Source organism: Meriones unguiculatus, chromosome 2 (assembly GCF_030254825.1).
Source record: "Meriones unguiculatus strain TT.TT164.6M chromosome 2, Bangor_MerUng_6.1, whole genome shotgun sequence".
Classification (NCBI taxonomy): Eukaryota; Metazoa; Chordata; class Mammalia; order Rodentia; family Muridae; genus Meriones; species Meriones unguiculatus.
The window spans coordinates 141,100,345-141,121,611 of NC_083350.1; the positions used below are offsets into that span (position 1 = coordinate 141,100,345).

At 43.8% G+C, this 21,267-nt stretch overlaps 1 pseudogene; it reads left to right on the forward strand.

The window, feature by feature from the left end:
• Window positions 1-4,995: 4,995 nt before the first annotated feature.
• On the forward strand, window positions 4,996-5,051 carry LOC132652654 (small nucleolar RNA SNORA17; annotated as a pseudogene).
• The last annotated feature ends 16,216 nt before the right edge of the window (window positions 5,052-21,267 follow it).

Consider the following 21,267-nt stretch of genomic DNA (forward strand, 5'->3'; position numbering starts at 1 on the left):
ATGTCTGGATCAGATGATGCCGAGCATCGGAGCCCTCGGGGAGGTGACGGACAGAACCAGCTCTCCGCAGCTGAGTGTGTCCACAGATGTGTCAGATATGAGGGAGGAACGGAAGCACACGAAGCCCTGGGGAACATGCACCTTTAACCCATCTCACACATTAGACTGAGACTACGGTCAGGGCAGGAGCTAATCTCTATCCACCGCTGACATTAAGTACAAAACATAACATCCACTGCACAATGGCAGCTCAGTAAACCTTTTATGAGGAAGTGCTTTTTAAACATGGTGTACTGTGAGCCGTCAAATGTCTCAGTGGATAAAGGCACTTGCTGCCAAGCCTGATGACTTAAGTTTCATCCCTGGGACACACATGATGGAAAGAGAAAAACAGCTCTTGCAAGTTGTTTTCTGACCGCCACAATAGTGTCATATGGTGCTCCTCTCTCTTTCTTACTTATACACATAATAATAATAATGTTATTATAATATTAATAATAATACAAGCCTACCAGGAAATAATTTTTATACATGAAGATCCTTCCAGGCCTGACATCATTCCGTGAATTACTCCATTATTTTCCATAATATATATTTTTATTATTATTTGGGAATTTCATCATGAACCCCAAGCACCCTCACTTTTCAGCCTTCTCAGGTCTGCTCACCATCCCTTGTGACCTCTCTCCAAGAAAAGAAAGAAAGGAAGTCCAATTTGTGTCGCTCATATACTCGCTGGAGCGTGATCAAACTCCCGGTGGCCAGCCCCTTACAGAAAACTGAGTCCTTCCCCACAGGCACCCCTGCCAGAAGCCGTCATTTGTAGAGTGCTACTTCAACATCCTCATCACAATTATTATGAGTTCTCTTTGATGGCTTTCTGTCTAGGCTGTTACGCTTTTGGAGTGGGTGGGGGTTGGGGTTGTCACAGAAGCCATCTATGTCCCTCTTTCTCAACTGTGAGTCTGCAGCCATCAATACCATAGCAAAAGTAGCTTTCTGTGTCAGTACTGGTTCATAGATTTACATGTGATTTCTGGCGACAGCATGGATTACAGACATCCACATGGTCCCTGGTGTCAGCAAGTGCTGCTGACCTCGGTGTGGTCTCCTGAGGCAGTGTGGACTAGACATTGACCTGGTCCTCTGCTTCTGCAGGGGCTACGAACACCACCTCAGCCCTCGGCAGCAGTGCGAGCCACAGACGCCAGCATCGGTTCAGGCAGCGGCACAGGCCCATTGCCCTCACTCCAGGAGTTACATCCCCTATTATAGTTTTGAATAGCCCATAAATGCCTGGGTGTGAATGTGATTTTTTAAAAAAAGTATGTATTGAGAAGATGACTAGATAAACCGTGAAAACAAAAGCTGTGGACTCGGGCTGCTTGAGTTTCTGTGGAAACGTGTTACCCTGCATTCCTCACAACAGCGCTCTTTGTTTCTCGCTGTGACACTTACACACTAAAGTCCTGGTGCCATTCTCAGAAAGCGGCCTGCAGAAGCAAGTGAGCACAAAGGCTGGTCTATGTTACGATCTTGATGTTAGTTAGCCCAACTGGCTTCTTCAACTCTCACTCTCAACGTCAGCTTAGGCCAAATGGCTCCCTCTTCTGCAGAGTTTGTGTAATTAAGGCACGTCTTAAAATGGAAACACATGTTTAAGCTTCTCTTTCTGGGGTTACAGTTTGGTTGGTAGAAGAATGCTCGCCTAGCATGCTTGTGGCCTTGGCTCCCACCCTCAGGACCACATCGGCTAGGTGTAGTGACACGCACCTGTGTAATCTCCACGGTGGGAGGTGAAGGCGAGAGGGCGAGAAGTTCAAGATCATCCTTGACTATACGAGTCTAAGGTCAGCCTAGGCTGCAAGAGATCGCCTCAAGTGAAAAAGAAAAGTATTAAAGTCAAGCCACTGTCACGTTCTGCATATCTGCAAGGAGAAATCTGCACACAGGCTTTAGAGTCTCACCCTCAGTACCTCAGGGAGACACAAAGGAACAAAGCAGAGAGTCAAGGCTTAGAACCCTGGTGGGGATGGAGGAAGCCACAGCCTATGGCAGCCTCATGAGGCTCTGCGTGAGGGGATGAAATGATTGAACATTCCACATTAGGAATCTTGGTTGTTGGTGACAGAGATCCAACCCAAAATAGAATAAGGGAAATGGAAACTTTTGAGTTTCATGTGCTGGGGATAGGGGGGTGGGGCACTAGAGGGCCTTGGGGATTCTAGGAGGCAGGAAGTGAGAGCTGCCGGAATTCCCTGCCTTGAACTCTTTCTTAGGAAGGCGTGTTGGTTGAGAGGCCTAGGGTTGTCCCAGAGTCACAAAGACGCAGCTGCTCGTCAAGGGGGACACTTCTGAAAATTGTGAAGCAGGACTCTGGCAGACCTGACCTGTTCATCTGCCCACTGCTGGGATGAGGGTCCCTCGATGCAGTCCCCCAGGAACAGGAAGGGAAGTCTGGGGCAGACAGGAGGGAGCCCAACTGTGGGATTCAGAAGGGAAGCTTGCTCTGGTGGAATGGGTCCCAACCGGCTGGGATGAACTCCTGAACTATGCATGATCCTGGACCCAGTTTTACCCCCTAAAAAGGATTGGCATCTTCGTTCAGGGGAGTTTTGCAGATGGGAAAGTTTACTTGTGTGTGTGTGTGTGTGTGTGTGTGTGTGTGCTTGAGTTATTAAACTTCCCTTTTCCAAAATACCATGTGCACCTTTCAGTGCTTCTCATCAAAATACAGGATATGAAAACATCCTCAGAAAAACAGAGAGAACTCTGTAAGAACACTGTCTGCCCACAGTCCAGGTGCAGCCGAGCCTGACAGCCAAAACACCAAGGCTGAGGTTAGGCGGGGTGGGCTAGTCTAGCTGCCCCAGATCAAGATGAAGCCCTGCTGCTGAAGGCAATCCACACATCAAGGCAGAGGTTGGGAGGGGGATACCAGGAGGGGGAGCAAATATCAACCTAAATCAGGGTCCAAGGGAAATGTGCTTCTTATCAAGATGAACAGATCTGAGCTGGAGATGGCTTGGTGAGTAAAGGGCTTGAAAGTGTCCGCTGTAGGTACGAGGATCTGGGTTTGGATTTCTAACACTCACATTAAAAATAATAATAATAATTTTTAAAAATGCCGGGAGGACCCATAACCTCAGCGCTAAGGACCAGGAAAAGGAGGCTCCTGAGGGCTCACTGGCCAGCCAGTTAGGTGAAACAGTGGTCTCCAGGTTCAGTGAAACATCAGGTATCAAAAAATAATACAGAGGACCTGCAAGATAGTTCAGAGGCATGGACACACGTGCCACTGAGACTGAATTAGATCCCCAGGATCCACATGGTGGAAGGAGAAGAGGAAAGGTCCTGTAAGCTTTCCTCTGACAGCCACACTCACACTGTCCACCTCATGCACTCCCCCTCTCCACCAAATAAATAAATGTAAACTCAAAGTAAATAGAAGAGTGATTAGAGAAACTCAGTATGGCCTCTAATCTGCAGAGTAGCGTGCACACACAGACACACACACACTCTTGGGGGTGCTGCGATTGCCGCTCTTTCAGCGATCTTGTGACACTGTAGTTGACCAACATTGCTTTTGAAGTGGGTTTTTAAGCTGCTACTCCATCCGGTTAGTGTGAAAGAAATGGAAACGCTCCCTGCAGGTGTGGTAAGCCAGGGGAGCAGGTGAGGAGCTCCTGAGCCCCAAAGCATACGGTTTTAAGAGCGGACTCACCCAGCATCACTGAAGTCCATATAAGAGGAGGAAACTTGGACAGACATCTTCTCACAGGGGAAGACTATGCCAACGCAAAGAGGAAAGAATGGCCTCGTGAGGACCTCACAGAAAGGGAGTGTGGGGCGGCCATCAGAAGCTGACTGGGATCTGAGCTTCGGGCAGAGTGGAGAAAAGATCCCCCTCTAGTCTAGTTTTGCAGAGAGATATTTTTTTCAAGACCAGGGCTTCGAGTTTGGCTGCAAGTTTTAGACTAGAACTGCAAATCAATGCGTATCTGTTGTATTTAAGCTACTGAGGTTGTGACAGCCTTGGAAAACGGATTCTTACGGTGAAGCAGAAGTTGGAGAGCTGAGGAAAAGGTAATTAGGGTGAAACTTATCAATGTAAAATTATAATATATGTACAAATGAAAATTGAGATAAAAAATTAAAAAGAATGTTTCTTCTACATTCTAATCATGTAAGTAGTGATTCGTCGTTTTATTTGGATTTATTGTAAACTGCTAACAGCCCTTGGGAGTTTATTGGCCAGTTCTGTATATTTAATGGAAGACAGCCAATCAAAGTATTCGTCTCTTAATCTTAACATATATAAGAATAGAGAAGCTCTGAGGTTTTGCTTATGAAGAAAGGAAGGCCTTACTACAGTCAATTTAAAGGTATCTCAATACTGTCCTTTTCCTTTTTTTTTTTTTATCAATTCTATTGCACTTGTAAGACTTTGACTGAGCCTTTGTTTAAAGATTATGAAGTGTGGAGGAATTCTGGGTATCTATAGAATTCATTAGTAAGAGGGCTTTAGACAGAAGGGGTCAGGGAAGGCCAAGGTCGTCTATGAAAATGGGCTGGCTGCGGGGAGTGGGGAGCTTAGAAAAAATTTTTGCTGAGTTTCACCCTTAAGAAAACTGCTTGGGATGTAAAGCAAATAAATAAGAAAAAGAAAAGAAAAAAAAAGAAAAGGAAAGAAAGAAAGAAAGAAAGAAAGAAAGAAAGAAAGAAAGAGAGAGAGAGAGAAAACTGTTTGGTAGGGTGGTGGTGAACACCTTAGTGTCAGTACTTGGGAGGCAGAGGCAGGCAGATCTCTGGGTCCATTGCTGGTGGAAGCGAAACCTTGCACAGCCCCCATGTTAGTCAGTGTTCCTTAGGAAGCTGGGAATAGATGCAGCTCAAGACCCAGCTGTACTACTCTTGGGTATATACCCCAAGGACTCTAAAGCCTACTAGAGAGATACTTGCTCATCCATGTTCACCGCTGCTTTACAGAAACCTGTCTCTAGGGGCATTATAGGCGTGGCTTCTGTGTCACGCGTGTGTTAGTAGGTGGCGCTCTGACCTGTGAACATCTAAATGATTAGTAGTGAATGAAGCAGTGGACTTCCGTGAAAGTGAGCCTTTGAAGACCACCACTCTGGCACCATGCAGGACCAGATGGGCTCCTAGGGGACTGTGACAGATGGTCGTCACACGCCTTGAAAAGGCCTGAGTGAGGAGCAAGCCTGAAACAATCACCAGATCAGTGCTACGGAGCCCAGACAGGTCAGCCAGCCTGAGATAACCACCAGCCTGGTGCCCTGCAGGCCTGCGGGGTATGGGGGGAGAGACCATGCCCAAGATGACCCCTGCCCGGTGCCATAATGCATGAGCAGGGCATAGCATTCCTGTGGCCACTCTTAGGATGATCCCAGATACTCATAGACCCCTGGCACTACTAAGAGGGGCAAGTAAGTGGTGGAGAAATGGAAGAGAAAGAGAAACAGAAGGATGCAGGCACACTGAAGAGAGGCAGAGCTGGAGATTCCAGGGTAGGGAGAAACAGCCTGATGTGAATAGCCGGTGATGCCACCTGGGACCATGGGGGGGGGGGGTCCTGGCCTGTGCTGGCTGCCACTGGGGGCCATATCTAGGTCTGTGGCCCTGAAGCAGCAGGGATCTGTTACCACCAAAGGCCAGGTGGATATCTCTAGTCTGGGCTCTAGCCCTGGAGGACATGATAATATCTGAGGGCTGCATAGAGCTGGCCATACCCTCTCCTAGGCATTGTAGGAGAGCTGAACCTGGGGGCAGGAGAGCAGGAGAGCTGACCCCACCCCCAGCCAGCCGCAGTGCTCTGGAGAATGCCCCCCTCCTGGACATTGAAGGAGTTGCGGTGAGGTGGCCCTGAGACTATGAGCATGGGAGAACTTGCCCTGCCGCTTGTTTCCCAGGTGGTGGTATGGCTAAGGGAGAGATGCCCTCCTCCCTCCTCTCCCCTCACCTCCTATGGCAGACGAGAACCCTGGCTCTCGGGTCATGAGAGCAGGAGAGCCATCCCAGACCCTCCCCAGCTGCAGCACTCAGGAGAGCAGGCCCTGCACTTTACCTTTGCAGCAGGGTAGAGCTGGTCCTGGTTGTGTGTGTATGTGGGGGGGAGGTGGAGTAGGGAAGGGGTTGCAGATGATCTGACCCTGAGGGCAGGAGAGCTGGAGAATTGTAGGGCTGACCACCAGCTCAGACACCTCTCAGGCCTAGATCCAGAGATTTTGCTGTAGTGCATGAGAGGACTGGTCCTATAGATCTGAAAGTACAGGATCTCCATGACACAGGGCAACAACAGGATGTCCAAGAGGAGTCCCAGGGAGGACCCAGTATTGGTAGGGTAGCAGAAGCCTCATACCAGACCAATGAGTCGTTGCAATGAACATTTTCAAGCAAAGAAGTGTGGACAAAAGGGTATACTGTGGGACACACTGTGACACACTACAGCTTCCACAAAGAATTTTTTTCTCTGTTGGGGAGGAGGTTGCAAGGATGGAGGGCAGGGAGATGAGTGGAATTGAGGTGCATGATGTGAAATTCGCCAAGAACCATAAAAAGTTTAAAAAGAAACACAAAAAGAAGGCAGGCTGAGCAAGCTATATAAGGATCCAGCCAGTGAATAACATTGTCCCACTGTCCCCGCTTTGGTTCCTGTCTTTGCTTGGAGTCTTTACCCTGTCTTCCCTCAATGGCGGAATGTAATCTGTAAGATGAAATAAACCCTTTCCTGAGTGTGTGTGTGTGTGTGGAGGGGGAGGTGGGAGCCAAAAATTGGGAACAGCCGTCAACTGATGAGTAGTAGTCATTTACACAGTTGAATACTATTCACCTTGTAGAAAGACAAAATTATGAAAATCACAGGTAAATGAATGGAGCTAGGAAAAAAAATATCCTGAGGGAGCCAACCCAGACTGCAAAAGACAAATATTGTGTGTTTCCTCTTATATGTCTATGCTAGCTTTTAAGATTTTGATAGGCACGCTACAATCTATATAACCACAGAGGTCAGGGTATCACATGAGGGGCTGATGAGAGGAGAGAATACCCCAAAGGATGGGGATAGACTATATGGTTATGGAGAGATAGATGGAGGAGACTGGAGTGAAGAAAGGGGAGTAGGAGAAGGAAGAGGGAGAGGGAAAAGTCCTATGGAAACCTACTCTCATAGAAGCTTCTTAAAATGTATGCATATGTGAAAGAAATCCAAACTGACTCTCCAAATTACAAGGGAGATAATTAATTTTTCACCACCAAGTGAAACTTCGGTGGCAGCCTTTTTGGAGTTAATGGCAAGTTTGGAGTTGGAGTTAATGGCATCTGAGCAGTGGAATTTGGCCTCTTGGCTCTGGCTTCAGTCCAAAGTCTAGTCTCTCATAGACTGACCATGACAGTCCTTCAGCAGAAGGCTTCGACCCTGAGAACTAGATGGTAAATTCCTTGCAACCATGGTAACCAGACAGCAGGTTCTGTGTAACCTTAAATTAAACCCTCTTATGTTTTGGCTAAGTAAAATTGCCTGCGTGAGAAACTGCTTGTGCTTTTCTGCCTACTTAAGTGTTAACCTGACGTCCATTAAACTGACCCCTGGATCAGAGCCTAGACTTGGTGTCCTTTTCTGTGTCGCCCTGTCTCTCTCTCCCCAGCCCTCTCTCAGGTGGTGTTCAGGTGTTGCTGCAGGGCAGCTACGAACTTCCAGTGCCAGGAATCAGTTACATCTAATGCAGTCATTTGCCAGAGGGGCCCCATGGAAACCCCCAAATAATCCAGGCTATTCCAAGGCTATTGGTCGCTCTCCACAAATGGAAGGTAAGGCCCAATTGCTAAAAGAACATTCGTGTACCTTGTTAAAAATGGAGAGTTCAGCTGGTGCCTAACTAGAACCTTCATCCCTCTTAACTAGTGTTCACAGTGCTGAAAGGCACTTTGCCTACTGTCAGAGAAGAAAGGTAACTGCTAACCTACTTACAAACCCAAAGAACTATGAATGTGACCTGCTGCATAACGCGTTGGGGCAACAGTATCACAAACATTGTGGAAGTAACCAATTCTCTGCTTGGATTTAAGACCCATTCCACAAGATAGAACCCATGACTGACACTACCAGGTGGCCAAGAACCTGAGACTAGATGTGCCTAAGGGGAAACCAAACACTATTACTTTGTTAAATGACATAGCAAGAAAGTAACTCCTAACAACATTCTACTTTACTTGTAGATCAGTGTCTTGTTCATCTATCATCAGAGAAGCTTCCTTCTGCAGTAGATGGAAACTCATTCAGAGAGCCATAGCTGGACAGTGCAGCCAGTTGAGAGACTTTGGACCACTCAATCCTAGATGAGATGTCTTCATCAAACCCGTACGTACCTCAGGGCTCAGGCAGCGATGTGGAAGAGGAGGTGGAAAGACTGTAAAAGGCAGAGAGGATGAGTAACAGCAAAAAAAAAACAAAACAAAACAGGATCTTCCAGACACAATAGGACCGGCTCACAGATGAACTCACAGAGGATATGGTATGCACAAGCCCTGCGCAGTTCTAAGCCAGATGGGGTCCCAGCACTGAGAAGGAGGAGTGGACACGAGGCCCCACCTCTAACCCAGAAGCTATCTTCAATTGCTACCCACTGGCAAACGGAAAAACAAACTCAATGACATTTTTGTAGATTATTTAAAAAAAATTCATATTGTTTTGTTTGAGCATTTTTTTCTTACTAGTCTTTTGCTTGTATATCATGGTTTCCAATTTTGTGTTTACATGAGGTTTTGTGTGTGTGTGTGTGTGTGTTTTGTGCTTCTTTTTCTTTTCTTTTTTTTTAATTCTTTTTATTTGCCTGTTGTTTTTTTGTTTTTGTTTTTGTTTTTGTTTTGTTTTTTAAAGAGAAAGAAGTTGTAAGGTTGGAGAGGTAGGGAGATGGGATCATCTGGGAAAGGGGAGCCATGACCAGTGTGTAGTGCTCCAGAGGCAGTGGGACCTGGGAGATAAAGCCAAGAAAAGAGGCAAACTAAAGTTTCATGCAACAGCCAACTTTATTCAGAGCATCAGACAGTTTGTACTCTGAGGGTTAAAAGGAGACACATGAGTAAAATGTGCAGTCACAAGGGCAAGCTGCAGGTGGTACACAAGCTTCATGCAGCAAAAACATGTTTTTCCATAGAGACATAGAAACAACAGCCAGTTGTAATGAGTATTCTGAAGTAAACCCACTCCTATCTGCTGCACCTGGGAGGAACACGAAAACACATTCCAAGAATAAGTCTGTGTTTGGAAGAAACTAAGGTCAACAAGACTCTTGTCTGATTTTTTTGGAGTTTTCTTACAAGCACTCAGAAGTCCCCTTGAACAACTTCATTGTTAGGCTGTGTTTTGACATTTACTCCTTTTTTTGTTTGTTTTTTTTAATGTTTTTTATTTTTAATTTCTTTTGGCTTTTATAAACTGTTTTATTATCATTTATTACAATTTATTCAATTTGTATCCCGGCTGTGGCCCCCTCCCTGGTCTCCTCCCAATTCCACTCTCCCTCCCTCTTCTCCCACTACGCCCCTCCCCTAGTTCACTTCTATATGATCCTAGCATATCAGGGCTCATCAGGACTGGTTACATTGTCTGTGGCCTGGCAAGGCTGTTCCCAACAGGTGGAGGTGATCAGAGAGCCTGTCACTGAGTTCATGCCAGAGAAGGTCCCTGATCCCCTTACTAGGGAGCCCCACTTGAATACTGAGTCTATGGGCTACATCTGAGCCACATGGTATGTACTCACTCATAAGTGGATATTAGACATATAACATAAGGTAAACATACTAAAATCTATACTCCTAAAGAAGCTAAACAACAAGGAAGACCCTAGGGAAGATGCTCCTTTTAAAAAAAAAAAAAAACAACAACAACAAACATGGACTAGCAAGAGAGGTTTTGATTTGAGATGTTGTTGATAAATCCAATTGTCCTTTGATGCATGAATAGCCAATAAGCCAGCAAATTATAAACGTAAAGAATAATATTAGAACAGTGAAGTCATCGTGTGTAACACTCTGCCACCAAGAACAGGGATCCAAACTGTGCCCAGTAATATTGGTTACATTATTACACTGACCAGGAATAATCTAGAGAATAACTTGAAAAGAGACCCATGTGATTAATAGTTCTGGAATCGTGTACTTGCCTTTTAAGAGGTACGAAAATGTTATGATGTCCTATGCAAACAGGAAGTGATTAAAGCCCACGGAAAAATTAAATGCATCCCTTCTCCAGGTGAACGAATGAGTTTTTATGGTCCCAAGGTCCATTTATAAGCACAGAGTCATTAGTAAAGATAACAGGAATAGATCCACTCTACAAGTTGAAGCAAAGGACAACGAGGAACATAACACCAACACACAGACTCAGAGGCACCAACCACAGATGCCCTTGGTACAGAGGGCCTTAACTTGGCCCCAGGTGGGCAGACTTGACTTCTGATGATGTGGTCATTGTCCTCTTTTGCCCTTTTGCAGGAACCTTGTTATCTTTCTGGTGACTTCCACTGTCTTCTGACCCTCTGAACCAGTTTAACCAAAATTGGAAACAATATCTAAGTGTTTATGAGTTAACTGTAATAGATGAATCAAAACAGCCAGTTCCACCTGTTTGGCTGAGGAAAAAAGAAATAGTTGATTCATATCCGGACCATGAATTCCTTCTATATCCTTAGATGAATCATCAATAAAATAAGCATCTGCCTGTGGTATGGTAGAAGATTGAATAAATTTTTAATTGTAAATTCAATTTGTATGAGAAAAATCTCATAGCTTACCAGCTGGATAATGATTTCCTAGCCTTCCATAGTAAAATGCATATGAAATTTGATAATTCATAGAGTTCTGTAATGCTCTTAAAAACCTGACTGTTAGTTAAGGGAAATAAATACAGCAAGGATTAAATTCATATAATTGTTGATATCCGGTCCTCTCCTGATTTACTAATTGAGCAAGAAGAGTAAGGTAAGCAGATTGTATTTTATGGCCCTTCTGGTCTAAATAAATCTATTCCTAAGGTTTGCCCTCTTGTGTTATAATACCTGTGGGAAAGAGGTTAGTGGGGAAAATAAGTAAGTCTAAAAGCAATGAAGGTTCCAGGTGATACGCAAATGCCCTTTTAGAGTGGACTCAAATAACTATAGTTCTTTTCTTGACTCTCAAGGTACTAGGTGAGGACTGCCCGATGCTGAATACCCTTCCAGAGTTTTCAATAGATTCGCTAATGCATTGGAAATACCAAGTGCAGCTTGTGAGGCTGGGAGGAGTTGGGAGACAAATTCCTTTTCCCTGCTGTGCCCTGGCTTGCCTAGGTGGTAAAGTTAGCATTTTCATAGACGCTCCCGAATCCTTATCAAAAAGTGGAGAGAATTTAAGATTAGATTGATTATCAAATTCATGACCTCATGCTTCGGGGTAATTTTCAGGCAGCGGAGGATATGTGTACGTTTGAAGCAGGCTCCAGTAAAAAGCCGAGGGAGCCATCACTTGTGTAGTTATTGGTGATGCTGGTTTTTTTGTTTTTTGTTTTTGTTTTTGTTTTTGTTTTTTTACTTATTTTCAATTTTGCTTGAATGGGGAAAATCTCTTTTGCCTCATTTACCAATTTTAAGGCTTGATCATCCAGTTTATATTCATTCAAGAAATTAGTCATCTCTTTTTCATGATTAATATCCTCCTTATCTTTCTTAGGCATTTTCATAACAGTCCAAATTAATGCACAAGATACCCAAAATTGAATGGGGATCTTCCCCCCTTGTTTATATGCCTTTTCAATATTCTTTCGAACTCTATCCCATACTTCTTCATCTACAGTTTCTTCTTCTGGAAGCTAGGAATTATACTTGTGCTTCTCTTTAAAAAAAAAAAATGATGTATAAGCTTAACACAAGGCAAAGCCTTCACTGGTCTCTGCCCCATTGTTTTCACTCCCCTCCTTCCGTGAGGGTCTCCACTCTCTTCTCTCATAGCCTACGTCAGGCCCAGTTCACGATCCTCTTGTTGACAGCTCTAGATGTGGTGAGACCGGGGAGAATGAGTAAGACTAAAGTCTCACGCAATAGCCAATTTTATTCAGAGCATCAGACAACTTGTACTCTGAAGACTGATCTACATGGGGAAACTGTCCAGTCACAAGGGCACGCCACACATGGTGAACGAGCTGTGTGTGGAAAATCATGCTTTTCCACAGAGGCACATAAACAAGTAACAGTAGCCGGTTGTAACGAATAATCTGAAGTAAACTCACGCCTATCTGCTGTATCTGGGAGGGACACAAAATCACATTCCAAGAATAATTTCATGTTTTAAAGGAATTGAGATCATGAGACTCGTGTGCTGGCTGGTCTGGTGTCACCTGACACACAAACTAAAAGAAGGGAACCTTAATTGAGAAAAATGCTTTCGTCAGATCCAGCTGTAAGGCATTTTCTTAATTAGGCATTGATGGGGGAGGGCCCAGCCCACGGTGGTTGGTGCCATCCCTGGGCTCATGGTCCTGCGTTCTATAAAAATGTAGGCTGAGCAAGTCATGTGGAACAAGCCAGTAAGTATCACCCCTCCATGGCCTCTGCATCAGCTCCTGCTGCCAGGTTTCTGCCAGGTTTGAGCTTCTGTGCTGATTTCCTTTGGTGATGAACAGAAATGTGGAGGCTGAATGAACCCCTTTCTTCCCAACTTGCTTTTTTGTCACGGTGTTTCATTGCAGCAATAGACACTAACTAAGACACCTTGTCTTGTTTTCTTGGAGTTATTTCATAAGCCCTCAGGATTTTCCTCATATGAGTCTATTCTTGACGTTGTTCTTAAAAAGAAATAAAGAAAACTGTTCTCCAGTACCATTTAATGGCAACACGCTAGTATAAGCTTTACTTACCCGCAAAACAGTCGCCAGTTCGTATGTTCTTGGTTTAAAATCCATTATAAAGACAACAGCTTTCATAACCGATACACTCTTTTTTCCTTTTCTTGTTGCTGAGACAAGATCTCAGGTAACACAGGCTGGTCTCAGACACTGCTCTCAGAGAAATAGTCTTAAATGTGTTCCTTTTCCACCTGTGCTGGGACCGCTCCTAAGTGTTATACATGAATCCAAGTCCACATTTTCAGACTGGGGGGGGGGTCAATATTTAGTTTGACCAATGCTTGGATAAGCCGTGTCATACTTTTTTGGTTTATTCAGCATGCCACACTTTGCAAACGTTTTCACTGAAACGCCTTCCTTTCTCTTGTCCTCAAACAGAGCTCTGTGTAGCTATGTGTCTAGTGTAGGGTTTTCAGGATAAGGTTTGATTGATCTACACCCAAGAAAAAAAAAATTCTACCTTGTAAAGATTTTTTACTTTGCCATGGGGGTAAGGCATGTTTCGCGTGAGTGTACTGCTGGTGTTGGGGACAAATTCCAACCGATTACGATAGTAACATGGGCTCTTAACCACTGAGCCAGCTCTCCAGTCCTGAACCCTGGAGAGTTCACAAATGCTGTGAATACCAACATTTGTTTCCGTGTTAAGTTCCTTTTTATTTATTTACTCAGTTGATTACTAAATTCTTTCTCTCCACACATCGCTCTCCTCCTATCTATGAGGAAAAAAAGAATCTTCAAGAAGATACTCTATATGGGGCTACAACAAGAATGAAAACAACAACAAAAGATATTCTACGTAAGCCAGGCATGGTGACACACACCTTTAATCCCAACTCTCAGGAGATGGAAGCAATAAGATCAGAAGTTCAAAGTCATGTTCATAGCAACTCTGAGGCCAACCTTGGCTACATGAGATTCTGTCTAAAACACACACACCCCCCAAAGCAAGCAAACAAGCCAAACCCAAAGCAAAACAGCAACAACACCCCTCACCCTCAAACACAACCATACTAAGAGGATATGATATGTGTGTGCCATGCCATACAGAACCCTCTCCCCTTGGTCAGTCATTGAATCCTGGGATGCATACAGTTTGAGGACATGGCTTTAGAATCAGACGTAAGAGCCCAAACCTCAGCAGCAACTTGGGGACGGGGAAGTGGGTAGTAAAGGCAGAGCCTGTGACACCCTCTGCTGCAGGTGCTGTGGCCTGAAGATCCCTTGAGGGATTCTCATTACACTGTGGCCACAAACAGGGCTCACGGAAGAGGCCGTGCAGCTTCTGGCTTAACCATCATGTGACTGGCCTTTGGCAGAACTCTGGAGAAGGCTAACTGTGGCTTACATTTTCTTCCCTCTCAGTGATCCATAAGCTGTTGGGGCCTGGGTCCATCTTTGGTGGCTGATTCTGCTTTTTCACTGTTGCACAAGGGCTTGTCCAAAGGGCTCACATTTCAGATGGACCTTCTTGTCTGAGTCCCTGCCTCCTCCCAGCTCCCCAGAGGGAACAGAGTGCATCTGTCGGTCTTAGGGTTAGGTTTTACAACAGACCGTTTTGAGCTTACAGGGAGAGATGTGGTGCAACACAAAAGATCAGGGCGGGCACGTAAAATGTATCCAGAGTGTGGAACAGTGACATCATTTTAATGAGCCACAAAGAGCACTTTTTTTTGTGTTGAGTATGGACAGAAGAATTTGAGTTATGAGTTGAGTACTCATACTGATGAGTTACTTTACTAGCTCCTGAGTGTGTGTGTATGCAGAGCTGGTGTAGATATGTTGGGCCCTGAAATAACATAATAATTAGTCAGAGATGATAAAATGGGTTCAGATTTTAGAGACATTTCAAGTGTTGTTTGAGTTCCTCACAGAGAGCCATTCTGCCCATTTGGCAGCTCACAGGATGAGGTGGGGCTTGGCTGGTTTCTGAGAAGCAGGTTTGACTTAGATGTGCAGGCATCGGGAGTGCTGAGAGAATGTGGTCCTGTCAGGAAAGCCCACAGCTGTGACAGTCCTGGGAGTGGCCAGTGGCCAGTTTGGGTGATAGAGTCTATGTGAGAGGAGCTGAAGAGATGACTCCACAGTGAAGAGTGCAAACTTGTAGAAAAAAAATTGGTTATTGATGTTTATTATTAATCCATAGTTTATCATGGTGCTTGTTATTTAACCCCCTATCATATCAATAAAAGACACAGACACCTGTTAGATTTTTAATACACCTCTTCACTGGATCTGGGCAGAAACTAATCCCTACACTATCTTTACTTCCCAGCTCCAGGTCCCATGCCACTTGCTTTAATTATTCCTATCTGGGCTCCTTCCCATCCAAAAATCCCAGAAACGTGTTTTCCATCTGGGCTGCTTCCCTCCATCTGCCGATCCTCAGAGCAAGCTCTTCCCAGCTAGGTGCTCCTAATTCACAAGCTCCTCCCAGTAGGTGCTCCTAATTCACACTCAACCCATGGTGGCTCTGCTTTCTCCTCCCCCCTCTCTGTCTTCCTCTTCTTCCTCCTCCTGAGATCCTTCTCTCCTCCAAACCCCCTCACACCTCAACTCTGCCTACCTCTCTTCTGCCCAGCCCAGGCAAATAGGCAACTTTATTTAACTAATCAGGGATAATTTGGAGGTGAGGTTACAACCATCATTTTGGTTATGTGAGGGTTTGCTCTTAAAACAGTAAGAATCTCAGGGGGCAAGCAATTAACATCTGAATACATAGTGGCTCAAGATCAACCACCTCAATTCCCCCTTTCTGTCTCATTAAAAAGGCTATAAAAACAGTATACAGTAAGAACAGTTATAGAACAATCATACAATATATTAGGTAAGACTTATATATATAATGTCCTGTCTATATTTATTTGACAACCCTGAAAAAATTATTATTTATCCTATCTAGGTAAGTCTAAAGTTTTGTACCTAAATAATTTTCTATCATATTTTGTATCTATCTACCTAAAAACATCTTTCTAGACCTTAAAACATCTTCTTAAATCCTAAGCAAGCAAGTTGAATTGTAAAACTGTAACTGTCTAGTCTTCCACCCCATCAAAGACTTGAGGAGGAATAAAATTATTACCTGAGTGAGCAGGAAGTGCAAGCTAGCAGCTTCCAAAATAAGCAAAAATGCACTGTTTGCTGCCTGGACAGTCACTCAAAATCTCTCTATAACATTGGAGCATCATCCTCAACCTTCTGGCCCAGTATATCTTAAAGATATATTTGGGAAGCAGGAACTACGAAGGACTTGCTTACCCTGTCTTGACAGAGCGAGGCAGTCAATTCAGCCTGTGTCCAAGTCTTGTCCATTTTTAGGCAGCATATTGTCTGCAGAGAGAGTAGGGGTTTGCCCAGTGGCTGGCTTGCCACATTAGAAGCAACTCCATATGGAGGTTTTCTGATGTTCACATCTTCTTAAAAGTAGGCTGGGGGTGCTGCCAGGAGCTGACATGCCTCGGGTCAAAAAGACCTTAAATTAACAAAGAACATCTTTAGATGCCATATTCTGTAGGTCTCCGAGGTTTTTGAAGACCTTTATCGATTTATTCATTTTTACATAGTACACTTATCTACCCATCCATCTAGCCGCCTATCCACCTACAGTAAATCTGAACAAGCATGGCTTGTTTTTAGTCATTTGCTGTCTATGTAATCTAGAAAGCCTATTTCTGCAATAAACCAGACTGGCATCTGACATAACCATGAGTCTAATTGACTAACCATTGACTTGTATTATTTAACTCTCCTAAACAATTTGTAATAGCAACTTTTAAAAAGCCTGGAAGTAAACCTTGCATTTATAAATTAGTTGTATAGGTCCAATACTTCATACCAGAGTCAAAACATATAAACATATATGTGTATCAAAAGTAACCTTAAATTTGTATCAATATATCAAGATTTATACCAATAAAATTTTTAAATCTGTATACAATATTCCATAACAACATAAACAAAAATAACCTTATTAAGTTAAAGCTCTAAGCTGAAACATAAATTCAACAACCTACCTTTTGTCTTATTATAATACAGTGTCTCTCTTCAGTTGTTTTTTGTTTGTTTGTTTGTTTGTTGTTCACTAGCATTTAAGAATTTTAAAGTCAATAAAGCATTGCGTAATCTACCTCTGGAGATTTGTTTGCTAAGCATCTCTTTTAAAGTACAATGGATCTTTTCAATGAAGGGTTGTGCAGTATACCTGCAATATGTTTTATATTAAAATATGTAAGAAACCATGTCATTTCATTAGGGCCATATGCTGGAGCGTTGTCAGTCTCAATTTGTATCAGTGTATTCATGATTGCTGTAACTTCTAATAAATGCGTAACGGACTCGGCCTTTTCAGAACTCCAGGCTGCCGCCCCTTAAAACCCTGCCTATGCGTCTATACGATGGTGCACATGTTTCCATTTACCGAACCCTGTGAAATGAAACGCGTCCACTTGTCAAATTTCATTTCTTTGGCTGCCTTTAGGGTTACCTCCTGCAGGAAGTGGAGTTTGGTTATGTAAAGAACAAGCTTGGCATTTTCTCACAATCCTTAGCTTGTTGCCAAATGATCAAAAATTCCTTTTTGGGGCTGGAGAGATGGCTCAGAGGTTAAGAGCACTGGCTGCTCTTCCAGAGGTCCTGAGTTCAATTCCCAGCAACCACATGGCGGCTCACAACCATCTAGAATGAGATCTGGTGCCCTCTTCTGGCATGCAGGCGTACATAATAAATAAATAAATCTTTTTAAAAAATTCCTTTTTTAAACCTTTGCTATTAACATGGTGTTTTTATGAAACTCTGAAGCCTCTAAAAGACTCCCTCTCAATAGTTGATCAATTTCATCATTGCCTTGGGCTAGAGGGTCTAGTAGATCCATATGGGATCTGATATAGGTCATCTACACTGGATAATTTCTATTTCTGATCACTTGTTGTAACTGAATAAATAGTGAAGTTAAGTCAGAATCTCATGACTTAGATCAGCAGTTTCTATATGCAAAACAATTCTTTCTGCATGTTGAGAGTCAGTTACTATATTAAGAGATTCTTGAAAATCTGTTAACACCATCAGGATTTCGTATCATTCTGATTTTTGAACTGAATCATAAAGATGCTCAACCACCTTACTTATATTTTCTGACTTATAACCTGCCTTTCTTGACTTACTGGCATCAGTATAAAATGTAGGAGCTCCAGAAATTGGAGTCCTTTTTATTATACGAGGGAGAATCCAATTAGTTCTTTTTTATGAAATGAAGTTGCTTGCTTTTTGGGTATCTGTCGTTAATTTCTTCCAAAAAAAAATCACTGCAACTCTTTGCCAGTGTTCATTGTCTGCCCATCATTAGGCAATCTGTTGCAGAGGACTCAAACTCAGTCCCCAGCACCTGTGTGAGGCAGCTCACTACCACCTATAACTCTAGCCCCAGGGATCCAACACTCTTCTGCCTTTTAGGGTACTTGCACTTACATGCACATACCCCTCCATACATGTAATTAAGTAAAACAAATACATCTTTAAAGAATTAATGTGAAAGACCGAGCACATGGGTGATGCTATCACCTGAATTAATTCCATGTGTTCAAGTCATAATCCCGGTACTTCAAGCGGGCCAGATGTGCAGAGAATGTGTCCAGCTGAAGTTACCATGTTGGATCCTCAAGGATGGGTCCTAACCCTATATTGTAGAAGAGGACGCTTGGGTACAGACGTGCAAGAACACCCACGGAGGAAAGGTTTCATGACGACACAGTGAAAGGCAACCGATGACGATTCAAGAGAGACCTCAGAAGAAATGAAGGGTGCCAACAGCTTGATCTCGCGGTGTTGCTTCCGTGTTATTCGGGGTTTCTGCTGCTGTGGTAATATACGCACGCTGTGGTAGTTTGAATGAGATTGGCCCCCACGTACATTGAACGTGTGGTCACCTCTTAGTGAAAACAAGGAAGGCTAGGAGGTGCGTCCTTGTTGGAGAAGCTGTGGCCTTTCGGAGGTTTGTCCGGGGGCAGGGGTGGGCTTCAAGATTTCAAAAGCCCCCTCCAGGTCTAGCGTCTGTCTCCCCCTGGCTGCTGCCTCTGGATCGCTATGTAAAGCTCCCGGCTAGAGCTCCGCACTTTGCTGGTCTGCTTCTCACCAAGGATGATAACGGACTAACCCTCAAAAATGTAAGCGAGCCCCAGTTAAATGTTTTCTTTTGTACAGTTTACAGTTGTAGTTCCTCACTGAGGGGATTCAGGCTAGGAACTCAAGCAGGGCGGGAACCTTGAGGCAGAAACTGAAGCAGACTGGAGAAAAGCTGGCCACTGGCTTGTTCCCAGTGACTTAAGTTACTTAGCTCCCGTTTTGGAAGTCTGGTGGGGTTTTTTCCTTGTTCGTTGACAGAGCTAGTCTTCCGAAGTTGTTTCCTAGCTTTTGTGTCTAACAGTTGAAGCTTTTTCAACAGTGAATTTAATAAAAAACGGAGAAAGAGACCCTTGGGGTTATGTAGTGACCACTGAAATTCCTTCATGTGTGTTGACAAGCTGGGCCTGCTGAAAACTGATGCTGTACTACAAGAACAGAAGACCAGCGCCCCCTCGAGGTGAAGCTGGGAGTTGCATGTAGGAGCAGGTAGAAACCTCGGATATTACCGAAGTTTTTTAAAAAACAATACTTACTCATTTGGCCTCAGAGTTAGTCTCTGAGCACCCACTGTCTGGCCAGATGACTTAACTTACGTGAGATTTCACTGTACGTTGCCTTTGGGTTGATGTACCCAGTGTTCAGGTAGAAATAAATACTCCATGGATTCCTGTCTCTAGCTCTGAGGAATCAGTTCAGAGCAGTGTATGTGCTAGTCATGCATTCTTCCCCTGAGCTGTCCCCCATCCCAGGCACTTCTAGTTTTGATAAGGTGTGCCCATGAGAAGTGAAGAAACAGCCAATAGTCGTGAGTTGTTCTTGCTCTTTAATCTAACTAGTACCAGTAACACTGACTGAGGTGTGGTGGTGCCTATAACACCAGCGCTCTGGAGGTGGGGGCAGAAGGGTCAGAAATTCAAGGCCATCGTCAGTTACACAGTGATTTTATGGAGAGCCTGGGTGTTAGCGACCTTGTTTCAAAAATAAAGATATCATCAAAGGCTTAAATGTGTGCTTCCATTTACTTAACATGAGGTTAGTCCTGACACATCAGGCATGCTACAGAGAAGCTAATTTTCTATGAAGTTCACCCAACTGGTTCATTAAAAGAAGTCACTGCTCCAGTGCTATATCCAGAGGCTGAGCTGAACTGAAATCATGAACGATCTGTTTTGTGGTATCTTTATTTGTTACATCATCAAAAACATCTGTGCACAGCTTTTCTATCATTCTTACAAGCTGCCTTTGCTCTCAGTTTTCCGACTCCTCTGGGTTAGGTGCAGTGAGTTCAACACTGTAATCAACATTGCTCAATAGTTCTGATTTCTGTTGAGCTCCAAATCAGTGGGGCAAATATTTGATTCTTCTTCAGTCCAAAGAGGCATTTTAGTTCTAGGGTATATTCTCTTACATTCAAGGGAGATGTCACAGGTAGTGTTTATAAAGCATATCAATTTGTAAACACACCAGACTTGTAAATGAATTACTAGCCATTTAAATGTACTACTATATATTAAAATATAAAATATTGTCTCTTCAATATTTCGTTGAAGTTATAGTCTTTTTTTTTTTTCTTTTTGAGACAGAGTCTCGCTGTGTAGCTCTGGCTGGCCTGGAACTCACTATGTAGATCAGGCTAATTTCAAACTCACGGAAATCCACCTGCTTCTGCGTTTTGAAAGCAGGCTGAGCAAGCCATGGGAAGCAAGCTAGTAAGCAGCACCCCTGCCCTCTTTGAGTTCCTGTTCTGACTTCCTTTAATGCTGGACAGCAATATGAAGTGTAAACTGAATAACGTGTCCCCTCCCCACCCCTGAAAATTTGTGTGCCACTATGCCTGGCTTGGAATCACAGGCCCTTATAGCTCATGAGCTTCATTTAGTCAAACATGCAAACATGTACTGGAAATGGAACTATTTTGGGGTGCTGCTCTGCAGTGAGCACTGCGACCATGGGGATCACAGCACACAGTACTCAGGCAGGCTGTTAGGTGTTGTATATATTGTCTGAGAAGTATGCGAACACTCCCAGGAGGTCACTTGGCAGTAACACGCTCTACAGCTTACACAGGTACACAGCCTTAGTCGCAGCTACTAGCTCTGCTGAAAAAGAGCTAAAGCTGTGAATAAGCTTGGCTATGCTCCAGTAAAACATAGCTTAAGGTTTCTGACATGTGACTATCATAGCATTCTTAAAAACGTTTTTGAACCACTTAAATTGTAATAATACACAAGGTGCCACATGCCTGTAATTCCAGT